A 16,699-nucleotide genomic window follows, 5' to 3' on the forward strand; every position below is an offset into this window, starting at 1 on the left:
TTTGTTGGTGTTTGGGTCATTTCCTTGTTTTGGCTATTGTGAATGCTGCTGTGAACACTTTGAACAGGTATCTGTTTGCACCTTGATTTGCAGTTCTTTGGGGTACAGCCCTAGGAGTGGAATTGCTGTGGAATTCCATGTTTCACTTTTTGAGGAACTGCTAAAATATTTTCCACAGTGGCTGTACCAGTTTGTATTCGCAGTAACAGAGTATGAGGGTTTCTATTTCTCCACATCCTTGCCAACACTTGTTTTCCATTTTTAAAATAAGAGCCGTCTTCATGGGTACAAGGCAGTGTCTCATTGTCATATTTAACTCTTGATAAAAGTCCTGATGGAATTGTTTCATTTCCCCAATAAGCTTAAACGTGATAGTCAGATCATTCCCTGGAATCCATTTTCACTTCCCCAGTTAGCTCCTTGGAGTAAGGGTCTGTTTTATTTGTCTGAGCCGCCCCTTCAGTTGTACAAATGAGTTGTGGTTTAGGAGCCATGTGGGCCATTTGCTCAGGTTTTCCAGGGGCAGACTGAGAGAAATGAGTTCAAGGCTGAGCACCTCATGTCCAATTTTTGACATTAGGAGACTGCAGAGTTACTGTCTATATATTGAAGGAAAAACTATGATCATCAAGAGGCCCTCGCCGAAGTGTAGGCTTAGGGAAGAGGCACATCTGAGTTTGATTTCAAACTCTTCCAGTCCCTTACCATGTGTCCTTTATGAGGTAATTTACCCAAAGAGCACTGAGCAGTGCTGGTGCATAGTGGGGGTTCAGTACACTGTGCAGTTAGCATTAAACTCCAGTATCACCTGAGCCGTCTGCAGAAGTCAGCTTAGTCATAATAGCAAGGAGAATTTGATAAGGAAAGTATTCCAGAAAGAGATGATCCCTGGAAATAGAAAACACTGTGAGAAATAGATGGTGTGTTTAATTCTTTGACTAGATGTGTTATTTTCCCAATTACCTTCAAGCAGAAGTGCAAGTCTTTCCATAAAATGTGGTCTTCTTTTCAGCTTTACCGACTGCCTGACTTTGGAGAATGAGAAAGACCTGAAGATGGTAGGGCATTAAGATGATCTTCAAATATTCTGTCAAAGTAGTTGTTAAAACAGAAGTGTCTTTCCTGTTGCTATCACGTGCCCATCTGTTTGCAGTGTTAGGTCATAGTTATGTCAAAGCATCACTGCAGGAAAAGGACCACAGTCCAGATAAGGAGCATCTCAGAGCGTTCTAGTGATCTCATGAAACGCAGGGGGTGTTAACTGAGCGCAGACAAGGTGTGCTTAGCCAGGTGAGGGTGTGGGACCCAACTGGGGTGCTTTTCTAAAATGCCCTGCTATATGCAGTGCTGGGATCAGTGCCCCACTGCTTAAGAACATGATGCTGGAGGGCAGCCTGTCCCTTCTGCTGTGCACCTTGAGCCAGCTCTTTAGGGGTCCTGGTGGGCTCTTCAAGTCCGAGGGCCGGGTGAGGTGCTCCAGGCAGGTGCACAGCACAGGTGCTCCCATGGCAGAGAACCTAGCCTTTGTTGTGCCACCTAAGGTTAGGATCTGCTCCCTCCAGTGTCCACTCTGATGACTGTGATAACTGTCCTGTGGAAAATTTAAAAGTCATGGGCCAGGTGAGGAGTTAAGAAACTAGCCCAGTAGGTGGTGGTGATCTGTAGAGTCAGAAGTTGAAGATGAAAATCTACACAAATTCAGTTTTTCTTAATCATTTTTGCAGTTTGTTGAAACATTGGCATATGAGGTCAGCATTGGTTTGGTCTCCTGCAGAACTGTGTGTTTTAATCATATTTTAATCATGCTTCAGTGTTGCGCCATCCAAGCATGTGGGTCATTGAAAATATTACACAACGCTACTTAGGTGAGCCTCTCCGGGAAAGATGTCTCCACTCTCCTGGTTCCCAGAGGTGCATCTTCTGAGCAGCTCTAGCTTTTCACTCTCAGCCGTTTGATCCATGGACTCCCAATGTTTCTCTCTCATTTGCTAGAATACTTGGAGGCAAATTTGAGGCCCATCTCCAACAAAGATACAGGGCCTTATGGTGACACTTGGTGTGCAAAGCACCATCCTGGCTCTATCTTATCTTACCCATGTATAAATACACACATTGGATGACATAAAGGGGAACACTATATAGTTTGACTTAAAATCTGCTGACCCTGCAGGCAGGATATTAAATTGAAAGGCCTTCAACTTGCAGTTGACCAAGGAGGAAGATTGTGTCAAGTGGCTGGTGAACACAAAGCAGACGAATAGCTCTGTCATTTGAAGATGGAGGCATATTTCAGTATTTTGATCAAGCTGGCTTGTGTAGAGAGTGAACAAATGACTTTGAGTTCATGCGGCATCCTGGCCTGAGCCCTCAGAAATGTCACTGCACATGTGAGAACAAGTGGCCCCTTTCAGTTCAGAAATTATAAAGGAGCTGTGGCAAGTGGGACACCTCCCCACGCAGTGTGTTTGGGAGGGTGGGCCACCACATGCATTATGCTCCTGGGATATCAGTGAGTGTGTGCTGCCATTACTCGGTGTGGCAAAACCCAGTTCTGTCCACCCCTAAGCCTGCCCTGGTGGTGGCCCCATTGGGTCTCTCTCTAGGGTTAACGGGATCCATGAGAAGGCACTCAGTTTCTTCTTTGCTTTACTGACTGCTTTTTTCCCTTATTGAAAAAGTAAAACATATGCATCACAAAAATTAAAATACAGATAGGCAAAAAGAGGAAAATAATAAGTCAACCAAAATCCTATTACCCAGAGAAAAGCACTGTTACCAGTTTAGTACATCCTCCCTATATTACTTGGATTCTCACATAAATCCATGAAAGCTTAACTCTTCCCTTCTCAACAAAAAGGGAATCATGTGAAAACAGACTGTTCTAGAAAGCTGCTTTCCTCAACAAAGGATTGTCACCTTCTTTGCATGTCCTACATAATCCCCTATTAATCATTCAATGGCTGCATAGGCTTCCATGGAATGATTTCTCAGAAGCTATTTGCTTTTAAGAACTTTCTTGTTAAACATTTAGATTGTTACCATTTTTATATTTTTATACCAATGTGTTGATGAGAGTCATTGTAAAGAAGTGTTTGTGAGCATTTCATGTGATTTTCTTAAGCCAAATTTCTAGAATTTCTGGGTAAAAAGATAGACACAATTTTAAAATATTTACATAAAGATTTTCAAATGACACTATAACCATATATCAAATTACACTATCAATTTATAAATACCAGTTCCCTGAACATGTATCAGCATTGGCTATTGTCGTTACAAAATTTCTATTCCATTTTGCTGAGTGAAAAATGATATTTTGACATATTAATTTGCATTTTTATAGAGAGGCTGAAGTTTTCCATGTTTTTTATACATCTGTATTTATTCTTTTGAAAATTGTGTCTTTATTTGCTCTGCTCATTTTTCTCTATGCATTGCTGTCTTTCTTTTGAATTTTTATATATGTTATAAATATCTTTTTGTACTTTGTAATGCTGTTTATGGTAATTTTTAAAACCTTTCATTTTTAAATGATTTTAGATTTTCAAAAGAGCTATAGACATAGTACAGGCAGTTCCCACATACCCTTCGCCTGACTTCCTGACTGTCAGGGTCTACCGGACTAAACGAGGGTTAGTACTGGTCACCTCAGTGCTGTTCACCTTTGGAGCTGGATAATTCTTGGGGGAGCTGGTTGTCCTGTGCACTGAAGGATTTTTAGCAGCATCCCTGGCCCCCACCCACTTAATGCCGGTAGTGCCTGCCCCTCTCCCCACAGTTGTAATGACCCAGAATATCTCCAGACCTTGCCAAACGTCCCCTGGGAAGCAAAATCACCAGAGACTAAGAACCACTGGTCTAAGCTAAGCAACTAATAATGGCACAGCAGTATTAACTAAACTGCGAACTGTGGTCAGATCTTACCAGTTTTGCCACTAATGACCTTTTTCTGTTCAGGGATCCAATCCAGGATGCTACGTAACATTTAATCAGCATGTCTGTCGATGGTAATTTTTGATGTTCAGAAGTTCTTGTTATCTTTTTAGTCTTTTTTCTGTTGACAGCCTAGAAAGGCTAGCACCCCCACTAGGACTTTTATTCCATTTAGATCTGCAATTCTTCCGGATAGATTTCCCTGTGTGGTAGAAGGCTGGGGTCTCTTCTTCCTAAATGGTTTGCCAGTTTTCAGACCAGTGATGAGATAATCTTGCTCCACTGGTTGGAAATGCCAATCATATATTGGATGCTTGTTTGTATAAGGATTTCCCTCACTTATGCAATCATTTCCTCCTAGACATTTTCATGCAACTTGAATATTGTGTGAGTCACAAAAACTACTCTGCTACCTTCTATGGATTTGAAAGGTGGGGAATCTTTTCGATAGTCCTAAGTGTGAACTGTTGACACTCAAAATATATGTTACCACAGTAGTTAGGCAGCAAGAGTCTTGATTACCATCATACTTTCAAATTTTAATAGGTTAATGTTGCTCTCTCAGTTTGGTCGTATATGTACTCTATTTAAAAAATCAATATGAGGTATGATTTGCTTGCATTAAAATGCACACATTTTATGTGTATGTTAATGTAAGCAACACTATAATCAAGATATAGAGTATGTCCATCATCTCAGAAAAATCCTTTGGCCCCTGTGCAGTCAGACTTCCCTTATCCCCAGCCCTGGGAAACCCCTATTCTTCAGTCACTATTAGATTAGCTCTGTGTTTTCTAAAATCTGTATAAATTGAGGCAAATGAAGCATTCTTTTTTTGGTTTAAGGTTTCTTGCACTCAGGCTGTTTTTGAAATTCTACCATGTTGTTGCATGTATCTTTAATTTCTCTTGACAATATTTTATAGTTTTCATATTATAGAGATCTATTATGTATTTTGTGAAATTTATCCTTATTTTCTGTCTGGAATGTTATTGGAAATGTATAGTATTTTTTAATTTCATTTCCAATTTTTTGCTCATATGTAGACATGTAATTGAATTTGATACACTTTAAATATTCTTAAATTTTGCAACCTTACTAAAGCACATGATACCTATAATAGCTTTCAAAAATAGATTTCTTAGTATTTTCTATATACATTATAATGTTGTCAATGAATAGAGAAGTTTTACTTGTTCTTTTCCCATCTCGATGCCTTTTATTTCTTGCCTTATTGCATAAGGTAGAACTTCCAGTAAAATGTTGAATAGAAGTGGAGAAAGTGAATATCCTAGCCTTAGTTCTTTGTTTCCTGTAGGCTTAGAAAAAATATGTATCTATATAGAAATAGATAGATACTTAAGGGTAGATTCTGTTTATCTAGTTAAGGAAGGTTCCTTCTGTTTCTAGTTGTGATGAGAGTTTTTTTTAATCATGCATGGGTGTTGAATATCGGCAAATGGTTTTTATGCAACTACTGGGATTATAATTTGTTTTTTCTCCTTTATTTTATAATTATGGGGAATTACATTGATTTTCAAACGTTAAGCCACCTGTATATTTCTAAGGTAAACTACTTGGTTATGATTTTTATCCTTTACAGGATATTTAAACTTATTATTTATATTTTATTATATATTACATTTAAATATAGATATAATATGTTATTTATATATAATATATAATTGGATTCTATTTGCTACTTGTTTAAGGATTTTTTTTTCATTTATGTTCATGAGCAATGCTGCTACGTCATTTTCTTTAAAATGACTGGTTTGTTATCAGGATGATACTGGCTTTATAAAATGAACGTTCTTTCTACTATTTCTGAGAGAGATTATTTCTTTCATATGTGTTTGTTAGAAATCAGCAGTGAAGCTATCTTGGCCTGAAATTCTGTGGGAAGGTATTTAATTATGAATTTTATTTATTTGCTTGCTGTGACAATGGTCAGTTTTTCTACTTCTTGGATCTCTGGGTAATTTGTGTCTTTCAAGGAAATTGCCATTTCATCTGAGTTGTTGAGATTATTGGTATAAAGCAGTTCATAATATTCCTTATTATTCTAGGAACTTGATGATGGTCACTAATTTATTTCTGTTATTAGTAATTTGTATCTTTCCTTTATCAATATAAGTAAAGGTATATGCATTTAATTTAGTTTTTTTCAAAGTTCCATGTTTGGTTTCATTGATTTATTCTTTTGTTTTTCCATTTTCAATTGTGTTGATTTCTGTATTTAGCTTTATTTTTTCCATTTGTTTAGTTAGTTTGTCCTGAATTCACTCTTTTTTCCTTTTCTTTTTTAGCTTCTTAGTTGGGAAGATTAGATCAAATGTTCATATAAAATATTTTAATATAATCGTTTCAAGATATAAATCACCTTCTAATTTTGGTACATATTATTTTAATTTTCATTCAATTCAAAACATTTTCCGATTTCACTTTGATTTCTTCTTTCATTTATCAGTTATTTAAAAGTATGTTATTTAATTTTCAGATACTTGAGAACTTTGTTAGTGACTTCTAATTTAATTTTCTTTGGTCAGTGAACATACTCTATCATTTTGATCATTTTAAATTCACTGAGATATATATTTATAGTGCTGTTTAGGATCCCTTTTGTGACATTTCATATGCAATGGAAGAGGACGTGTAATCTGTTGTTGAAGCTAGTCTCCACATTCATTTGGGTCGATTGTAGCGTTGTTCAGGCCACCTTTATCCTTATTGATTTTCTGCAGGAAGTTTCTATTCGCACTGAAAGAGGAATGTTGGAATCGCCAACAATAACTGGGCACATCTCTCTTTCTCCTTTCAGTCTGTCAGTTTTGTTTTGTATTTTGAACTTTTGTTATTAGGGGCATACATATTTAAGGCTCATATTTCTTCTTGATAAGTTGACAACTTTAAAAATTATTGTCATAATATATATATAACAAGTTTCCTATTTTAACCATTTTTAAATGTACAATTTAGTGGTACTAATTAAGTTCATAATGTTGTGCTACCATTGCCACCATCCATTATCAAAATTTTTCTTTACCCAAACAAACTCTGTACCCATTAAGCAACAGCTCCCTCTTCCTCCCTCCCCGCAGCCTCTGGTAACCTCTAATCTACTTTCTGTCTCTGAATCTGCTCATTCTAGGTATTTTGTATAAGTATGGAATCATACAATATTTGTCCTTTTTCGTTTGGCTTAGATGAGGACTTCATTCTTTTTTATAGTTGAATAATATACCATTGTCTGCATATGTGTGTGTATATATATGTATATATATATCACATTTGTTTATCCATTCATCTCTTATAGACAATTGGGTTTCCACCTTTTGACTATTGTGAATAATGCTTATATGATCTTTGGTGTAGATGTACAAACTGAGCCTTTATCATTGTGAAAATAATTCTCTGTCCCTGGTAATTTCTTTTCCTAAATTCTACTTTGATACTAATATAGTCAATCCAGCTTTCTTATACTTGTTTGCATATTGTATCTTTTCCCATCCTTCTACTCCTATGTTTCTTTATATTTAAGGTGAGTTTCTTCTGGAGAACATATAGTTGGGTCTCATTTTTTATCTAGTCAGCCATTCGCTGCATTTTAATAGATGTATTTAGTTCATTTAACTTTCAGGTTATTATCAATGTGGTTGCATTTATTTTTGCTGTCTTCCTATTTGTTTTCTGCGTATTCCATCTATTCTTCAACATTGCCGGCTTTCTTTTTCTTTTTAATGAAAAGTATCCTTTTAGCATAGTATTTTATCTGTCCTTGACTTAATAGACACATTTCTTTGTTTTACTGTTTTAATGGTTGCTCAAAGGTTTATAATATGCATCATTAATCAGTCTATTTTGAAATATTGTATCACTTCCTGTACAATGTAAGAACCTTACAGCAGTATAACTTATTTCCCCTTCCATTCATTCTTTCTGCTATTGTCATAATTTTACTTCTCTATATAACCCCCACAATACATTATTTTTGCTTTAAATGGTTAACTCCTAAAGAAATTAAAACATGACAAAAATTGACATTTCTGGCACTCCTTTTTGGATGTCTAAATTTCTTTGTGCTATCATTTTACTTATGACTGAAAAATTTCTTTCTAATATTATTGTAGTGCAGGTCTGCTGATAACAAGTTCCCTCAGTTTTTGTTTTAAGACATTTTCATTTTGCCTGACTATTGAAAGATATTTTCACTGGATATGGACTTCTAGGTTGAGGGTATTTTTCTATCAGCATGCTAATGATGTTGTTCCATTATCTTCAGGCTCTTGCAGTTTCTAACTAGAGGTCTGCAGCCATTCTTATCTTTATTCCTCTGTGTATAATGTCTTTTATTTACAGGTGGCTCTTAAGATTTTTCTTCTCTTATCACATTTCAGCAATTTAATTATGCTCCTCGATGTGGGTTTTTGTGATTTTATCCTGCTTGGAGTTTTTTGAGCTTACTGGCACTATGGATTTTTGTTTTTCACCAAATTTAGGAAAATGTGTGTCTTTATTTTTTCAAATACTTTTTCTGCCCCCCTCACCTTCTTCTTTGGATTCCAGTTACTTACATGTGAGACTGTTTTATATGGTCCTGTAGATTACTGAGGTTCTGTTGTGGTTTTCCCAGTCATTTTTCTCTGTACTTCATTTTAAGTAGTTTTTACTGCTGTTGATTCAAGTTTACTAATATTTTCTTCTGCCATTTCTAATCTGTTAATATACCATGAAATTTTCATTTCAGATATTGTATTTTTATTTCTGGAAATTCCATTTGCCTCTTTATTGTATCTTTCTATTCTTTCATAATATGCCATAGAGCATATTAATAATATTTACAATCTATTTCATAGTTCTTATCTGCTAATTGCACCATGCCTATCATTTCTTGGTCTGTTTCTTTTGTCTTCTTGTTATGGGTCATAATTTTCTGCTTCTATGCATGTGTGTTGGGCTTTGTTCTAGCAGGCAGTCAAATTAGTTCAAGGTCAGCTTGATCCTTTCCAGGCTTGTGTTTAAGATATTTCAGGTGGGTCTTGAGTAGCTTTTACTCTAGTGGTGTTTTAACCCCACTATTAAGGCGTGACATTTCTGGCATCTCTCCTGAATGCCCTTTGAACTTGAGGAGTCTTCATTCTGCCTGGGAGTAGCTCAGACTCTTTCCAGACCTGTTTATGCTCTAGGAATTGTTTAGCATGTAGCTATCTGGTCATTGTTCTTTCCTTGGCAGGTTTCCCAAACCCTTCCCTACCTCCCAGCTTCATGGAGTTTTACTTGATCTATGTTCAGATTTCCATCAGTCAGAGTCACGGTGTCCCCATGCGGATTTATGGATATCTTTCTCCATCTAGTTCTCTCCATCTTGGTACTTAGCCCTACACATTAAAGACGCTTCAACCTCACAAATTCCTGTGTCTCTGACACATGTAACTCACGAGACCTCTGGACTCTGTTTGGATTCCTCTCTGTGCTGCTGTTGGGGAATTCCCTCAGACTGGAAGCTAGGGTGATTGTAGGACCACCTTGTTTGTTTATATTCTCTCAGCAATGATATTTATGCACCACTTGTCTTCTATATGAAAACAGCTGCTACATATAATTTTTCCAGTTTTTGTTGTTGTTGTTGTTGATTATGATTGGAGAGCAAGTCTCAAAGCCATTATCCTGTCATGGGTGGAAGCTGAAATTTCTGTATTTTACTCCTTATATGATTTAATTTCCTAGTCACTATCAGAAAACAGTAAAAGATAAATATAGCATATAAACATTGATATAACATGAGCTGAGGAAGGAAATATGTATGTGTAAAATATCAACAATGTTATTTCTCCTGTTGGTAGCTGTTGTCAGATTTACAATTTCCCTTTTTGGTATTCTCCTGAGTTACAGATTACAGATTATTTTGTTTTACTATATGTTTTGTAATTTATTTTCACTAATCCGAACCTGCATTATATAAAATGAATTTGCTTATATTAAATATTAAGCAAATAGGGCAGTGTTTATAGTTTTTATTTATTTTGGACTTTTCAGTTTCCTCTATCTTGTATATATTCTATTAAAACTACTTTAATTGTATCTTCATAATGAGCTTTAATATCAGATAAGGAAAGATTATGATTAATACCTTTTTGAAAAACTTTGTTAGCTATTCTTATACATTTATTTTAACTACAAAATTTAGACCACTCACATTTATTTTAATTATTGATATATATGGATTTATTTCTCATTTTATTTAGGCTTCCTATTTTCCCCAAGTTCTGGTTTCTCTTTTTCTCTTAATAAATTTATTGGGTTAATTCTCTTTTTCCTCTGCTTTTTAGAAGTTATACTTTTTAGTTCTATTATTTTGTGACCAGCTAGGAATTGTAATATTTGACATTAATGAAGCCTAAAGTTAATCTATATGTTTATCCATCTCTTAAACTTAGAATCTTAGACAACTTTAACACCCATAACTCCCTCAATCAGATACACTACTGCTATTTTGTTTTAGTTTTATCTTGTTTTGTTTTTATGACTCATACAAATTGAATATTACTTTACAGTCAATGTTTTGATTTACTTCATGTTTACCATTGCTTTGCCCTCCATTTCTTTATGCATCTCAAAATTTTTTCTGATATCAATTTTCTCCTTTCATTCATGAACATACATAAACAATATACGTATAGTAAAAGTTGTGAACTTACAAAATAAATATGCATAACATCATGCAGGGCTCCCATAAATCACACTACCACCAATACCTTGCATTGTTGTAAAACATTTGTAACAAATTATGAAAGAGCATGCTCAAAGTTACTACTAGCCATAGTCCATATCTTACATTTGTTGTATTTTGCAAATGTAAATACACTAAATATTCCATTTAATGTTTTAAATATATTTTCATTACAGAAATTGTAACCTTACAAAACAACCATGGACATGTGTAGAATTCCCATTCAGCACCCCTTCACCAACACACCACACCATTGTGGAACATTTGTTACAGATTATGAGATAATATTATCAGACTATTACCATTAATTGTGGTCCATAGCATACATTTAGCATATTTTTCCATAACCCCCTATTATTAACACAGTACATCTTTGGCATTGATCAAGAATATTACAATATTGCTGTTAACTATAGTCCATAGGTTACGTTAATTGTATTTTTCCCATGCTTCTCCACATTCCTCCTGCCCTGCATTAATGACAAATCTGTTCTAGTTCACAGAAGGACATTCTTGCATTTGTACTATTAACCACAATTCTCATCCAATTCTGAGTTCACTGTGTTATTCAGTCCCTAGATTATTCTCTAGCTTTCTTTCAGCTGACATTTACAACCTAGACTACCCTGTTCAACTGCAATCTCATTTATAAACCATCTGGTACTCACTATAATGTTTTACCAGCAACTCTATCCATTTCCACACATTTACAGTCAAGTTAACTAAAACTTGTACATACATTAAGCATCAATACTCCTTCACAGTCATTCTCTTATCTCCTAATAACCTATACTCTAGGTATTAATTTCTTGAGTTTATTCTTCATATTTAGTTCATATTAGCGAGTCCATGTAATATTTGTCCTTTTGTGTCTGGCTTATTTCACTTAGTATAATATCTTCAAGATTCATCCATGTTTTCATATGTGTCCCAATTTTCATTTGTTCTTACTGCAGCATAATATTCCATCATATGTATATACCACATTTTGTTTATTCATTAGTGGATGGACACTTTGGTTGTTTCCATCTTTTGTCAAAAGTGAGTAACACTGCTATGAACATCGTTGTGCAGATGTCTGTTTGTGTCTCAGTTTTCAGTTCTTCTGGATATATTCCTAGTAGAGGAATTGCCAAATCATATGGTAGTTCTATATTTAGCTTCCTGAGGAACCCCAAACTCTCTTCCACAGAGGCTGCATCATTTTACAATCCCATCGAAAGAGAAGGAGCATTCCTATTTCACCACATCTACTCTGGCACTTATTATTTCTTGTTTGGTTTTTGTTTTAAATAATGACCATTCTGTGCAGAGTGAGATATCTCATTGTTGTTTTGATCTGCATTTCCCTAATAGCTAGTGATAGTGAACATTTTTTTCACGTGCTTTTTCACCATTTGTATTTCCTCTTTGGAGAAATGTTTGTTTAAGTCTTTTACCCATTTTTAAATTGGATTGCTTATTCTTTTTTTGTTGAGTTTTATGATCTTATTATATAGAATAGAAATCAAAACATATATGGTTTCCAAATATTTTCTCCCATTGAGTGGGCTGCCTTTTCACCTTCTTGATGAAATCCTTTAAATCACAAAAGTGTTGAATTTTGAGGAGGTCCCATTTATCCATGTTACCAATGTTTTCTTTCATTGCTTGTGCTTCTAGTGTAAAGTTTAAAAATCTACCACTAGTTCTTGAAAATGTCTTCCTGCATTTTCTTCTAGGAGCTTTATGGTTCTAGCTTTTATATTTAAGTCTTTGATGCATTTGAGTTAATTTTTGTATAAGGTATGAGATAGGGGTCCTCTTTCTTTCTTTTGGTTAGGGATATCCAGTTCTCCCAGTACCATTTGTTGAATAGACTGTTCCATACTGCTGGGTGGGTTTGACAGCCTTGTCAATAATCACTTGACCATAGATGTGAGGGTCTATTTCTGAACCATCCGTTTGGTTCCATTGTTCTGTGTGTCTATCTTTATGCCAGTACCATGCTATTTTTTACCACTGTAGCTAGGTAATATGATTTAAAGTCTCAAAGTTAGAGTCCTCTAACTTCATTTTTCATTTTTAAGATGTTTCTGGCTGGGAAGGGAAAGTGTCTCAAATGATAGGGTTTCTGAAGCCTACCATATGGGAGGACCCAGGTTTGATCCCTGGGACCTCCTGGTGAAAAAGAGAAGAGAAAGCAGGCCTGCGTGGTAAGCCAAGTGCCCACATAGCAAGCCAGTGCCCACATACCAAGTCAGTGCCCACACGGTGAGCCAAGTGCCCATGCAAATGAGTCACACAGCAAGATGACGACACAACAAAAGAGAGACAAAGGGAGAGTCAAGGTGAAGCACAGCAGAAACAAGGAACCGGGGTGGCACAGATGACTAGGAACCTCTTTCCACATCAGAGGTCCCCAGGGTCAAATCCAGTGACTCCTAGAGAAGGAAAAGTGAGAAGAGAAGATAAAAAGAGAAATAGATACAGAAGATCATACAGTGAATGACACAGTCAGCCAAAACAGTAGGGTGGGGTGAGGGGGAGGGGAAGGGGGGGAAATAAATCTTTTTTTAAAAGTTTCTGGTTATTTGGGCCCCCTTACCCTTCCAAATAAATTTGACAATTGTGTTTTCCATTTGTTTAAAAAATGCTGGTGGAATTTTTGTCAGGATTGCATTGAATCTGTATATCAGCTTGAGTAGAATTGACATCTTAATGATATTTAGTTTTCTAATCCATGAGCATGGAGTGTTCTTCCAATTATTTAGGTCTTTTAAAATTTCTTTTAATAATGCATTGTAGTTTTCTGAATACAATTGTTTTATATCCTTGGTTAAGTTTATTCCTAAATATTTGATTCTTTTAGTCCCTATTGTAAATGGAACTCTTTTCCTGACTTCCTCCTCATTTTGCACATTGCTAGTGTATAGAAACACCACTGATTTTTGCATATTTACCTTGTATCTTGACACTCCACTGAAATCGTTTATTACCACTGGAATCGTTTATTACCTCTAACAGCTTTGTTGCAGATTTTTTTGAACTTTCTAGGTACAGGACCATATCGTATGTAAATAGTAGAAGTTTTGCTTCTTCCTTTCTGATCTGGATGCCTTTTATTTCTTTTTCTTGCCTGATTGCGCTAGCTAAAACCACTAGCACTATATTGAACAACAGTGGTGACAGTGGGCATCCTTGTCTTATTCCCGATCTCAGCAGGAAAGTTTTCAGTCTTTCACCACTGACTACAATATTAGCTGTGGGTTTTTCTTATATGGACTTTATCATGGTGAGAAAGTTTCTTTCAATTCCTATCTTTTGTAGTTTTTTTTTTTTTTAATCAAGAAAAGATGCTGTATTTTGTCATATGCCTTTTCTGCATCAATCAGTAGGATCATGTGATTTTTCTTCTTTGATTTATAAATGTGGTGTATTATACTGATTGATTTTCTTGTGTTGAATCTCCCTTGCATGCCTGGTATAAAATCCACTTGATCATGATGAATAATTCTTTTAATCTGTTTTTGAACTTGATGAGCAAGTATTTTGTTGAGGATTTTTGCATTTGTATTCATTAGGGAAATGAGTCTGTAATTTTGTAATTTTCTTTCTTTTTTTTATAATACCTTTATCTGACCTTGGTATTAGGGTGATATTGCCTTCATAGGCTACCATGAAGCATTCATTCTTGTTCAATTTTTGGAAGAGCTTGAGTAAGATTGGTATTAAATCTTTGAATGCTTGGTAGAACTCAGCTGTGAAACCATCTGGTCTTGACTTTTCATTTTGGGGAATTGTTTGATGACTGTTTCAATCTCTTTACTTGTGACTGGTTTGTTGAAGTCTTCTATTTTTTCTAGGGTCAATAGAGGTTATTTGTATATTCCTTGAATTTTTCCATTTCGTCTACATTGTTTAATTTGTTGGTGTACAGATATTCATAGTATCCTCTTATGATCTCTCTTATTTCTGTGGGGTCAGTAGTAATGTCCTCATTTTTATTTTTTATTTATGCACCTTTCCTCTTTTTTCTTTGTCAGTCTAGTTTATTAATTTTGTTAATCTTTTCAAAGAAGCAACTTTTTGTAAAAGATTTATTTATTTATTTATCTCCCCTTCCTCCCCCCCACACCCCGGTTGTCTGTTCTCTGTGTCTATTTGCTACGTCTTCTTTGTCCACTTCTGTTGTTGTCAGCGGCATGGGAATCTGTGTTTCTTTTTGTTGCATCATCTTGTTGTGTCAGCTCTTTGTGTGTGCAGCACCATTCCTGGGCAGACTGCACTTTCTTTTGCGCTGGGCAGCTCTCCTTATGGGACACACTCCTTGGGCGTGGGGCTCCCCTATGCGGGGGACACCCCTGCACGGCAGGGCACTCCTTGCGCGCATCAGCACTGTGCATGGGCCAGCTCCACACGAGTCAAGGAGGCCTGGGGTTTGAACCGCAGAACTTCCATGTGGTAGATGGATGCCCTAACCACTGGGCCAAGTTCGCCGCCTATTTTTTAATTCTATTGTTTTTTCTCAATTTCATTTATTTCTGCTCTGATGTTTGCTATTTCATTCATTCTACTTGCTTTGGAAATAGTTTGCTGTTATTTTTCTAGTTTCTCCAGCTGAGTAGTTAGGCCAATTGTTTTAGCTCTTTCTTTTTAAATATAAGCATGGAGAGCTATAAAGTTCCCTCTCAGCACTGCCTTTGCTGCATCCCTTAGGTTCTGATATGTTGTGTTCTCATTTTCATTTGTCTTGAAATATTTATTGATTTCTCTTGTAATTTGTTCTTGGGCATATTGATTGTTTAAGAGTATGTTGTTTAATCACCTTATGTTTGTGAATTTTCCATTTTTCTGCCTCTCGTTGATTTCCAACTTTATTCCATTATGATCAGAGAAAGTGCTTTGTATAATTTTGATCTTGTTGAATTTATTGAGATCTTCTTTGTGACACAGGTATGGTGTATCCTGGAGAAAGATCCTTGAACACTTGAGAACAATGTATATCCTGCTGTTTTGGGGTGCAATGTTCTGCATATGTCTGTTAGGTTTAGTCCATTTATCATATTATTCAGTCCCTCTGTTTCTTCATTGCTCCTCTGCCCAGATGTTCTTTTAATGCTGAGAGTAGTGCATTGAAGTCTCCAGCTATTATTGTAGAGATATCTATTTCTCACTTCTGTTTTTGCCAGTGTTTTTCTCATGTAATTTGGGGCTTCCTGGTTAGCTGCATATACATTTATGATTGTTATTTCTTCCTGGTAAATTGTCCCTTTTATTGACAAATAATGTTCCTCCCTGTCTCTAATAACAGTTTTGCTTTTAATTTCTGTTTCACCTACTGTAAGTATAGCTACTCCAGCTTTTTGTTATTGTTGTTGTTGTTATATGTGTAGAATATCTTTTTCCAATCTTCCCCTTTCAGTCTATTGATATCTTTGGGTCTAAGGTGAGTCTCTTGTAGACAGCATATAAATGACTCATATTTTCTTGTCCATTCCTCCAATCTGTGTTTTGATTGGAGAGTTTCATCCATTAACATTAAATGTTATTACTGTAAAGGAAGTTCTTCTTTCACCCATTTTGAAAATCTTGCTGGATATAAGATTCTTGGCAGGCAGTTTTTCTCTTGCAGAATCTGAAATATATCATTCCATATCCTTCTTTCTTTCATGATTTCTGATGAGAAATTGGCATTTAATCTTATTGGTTATCCCTTGTATCTTGCGCACCACTTCTCTCTTGCTCCTCTCAGAATTCTCTCTTTGTGTTTGGCATTTGACATTCCAATTGGTATGTGTCTTAGAGTTGATTTATTCAGATGGGAGTACACTGTGCTTCTTGGGCAGAGATATCTATGTCCTTTAATAGGGTTAGGAAATTATCTACCATTATTTCTTTAAATATTCCTTCAGACCCTTTTCCCTTATCTGTACCCATGACACTTATGTTTGCATGTCTCGATGTCATTTTGTTCCCTGTGACCCTGTTCAATTTTTTTCCATTCTTTACTTCATCTGTTCTTTTGTATGTTTGCTTTCAGAGGCCATATTCCTC

The 16,699-nt window shown here is 35.8% G+C and overlaps 1 protein-coding gene and 1 pseudogene across 2 annotated transcripts in view; both read left to right on the forward strand.

Moving 5' to 3' along the window:
- C6H10orf90 (chromosome 6 C10orf90 homolog) overlaps positions 1-16,699 on the forward strand; it is a 230,509-nt gene that overhangs the window by 141,882 nt on the left and 71,928 nt on the right. The gene's annotated exons all lie outside the window — the stretch shown is intronic.
- LOC139439137 (probable E3 ubiquitin-protein ligase makorin-3) overlaps positions 1,377-16,699 on the forward strand; it is a 37,088-nt pseudogene continuing 21,765 nt past the window's right edge.

Source organism: Dasypus novemcinctus, chromosome 6 (assembly GCF_030445035.2).
Source record: "Dasypus novemcinctus isolate mDasNov1 chromosome 6, mDasNov1.1.hap2, whole genome shotgun sequence".
Lineage (NCBI taxonomy): Eukaryota > Metazoa > Chordata > Mammalia > Cingulata > Dasypodidae > Dasypus > Dasypus novemcinctus.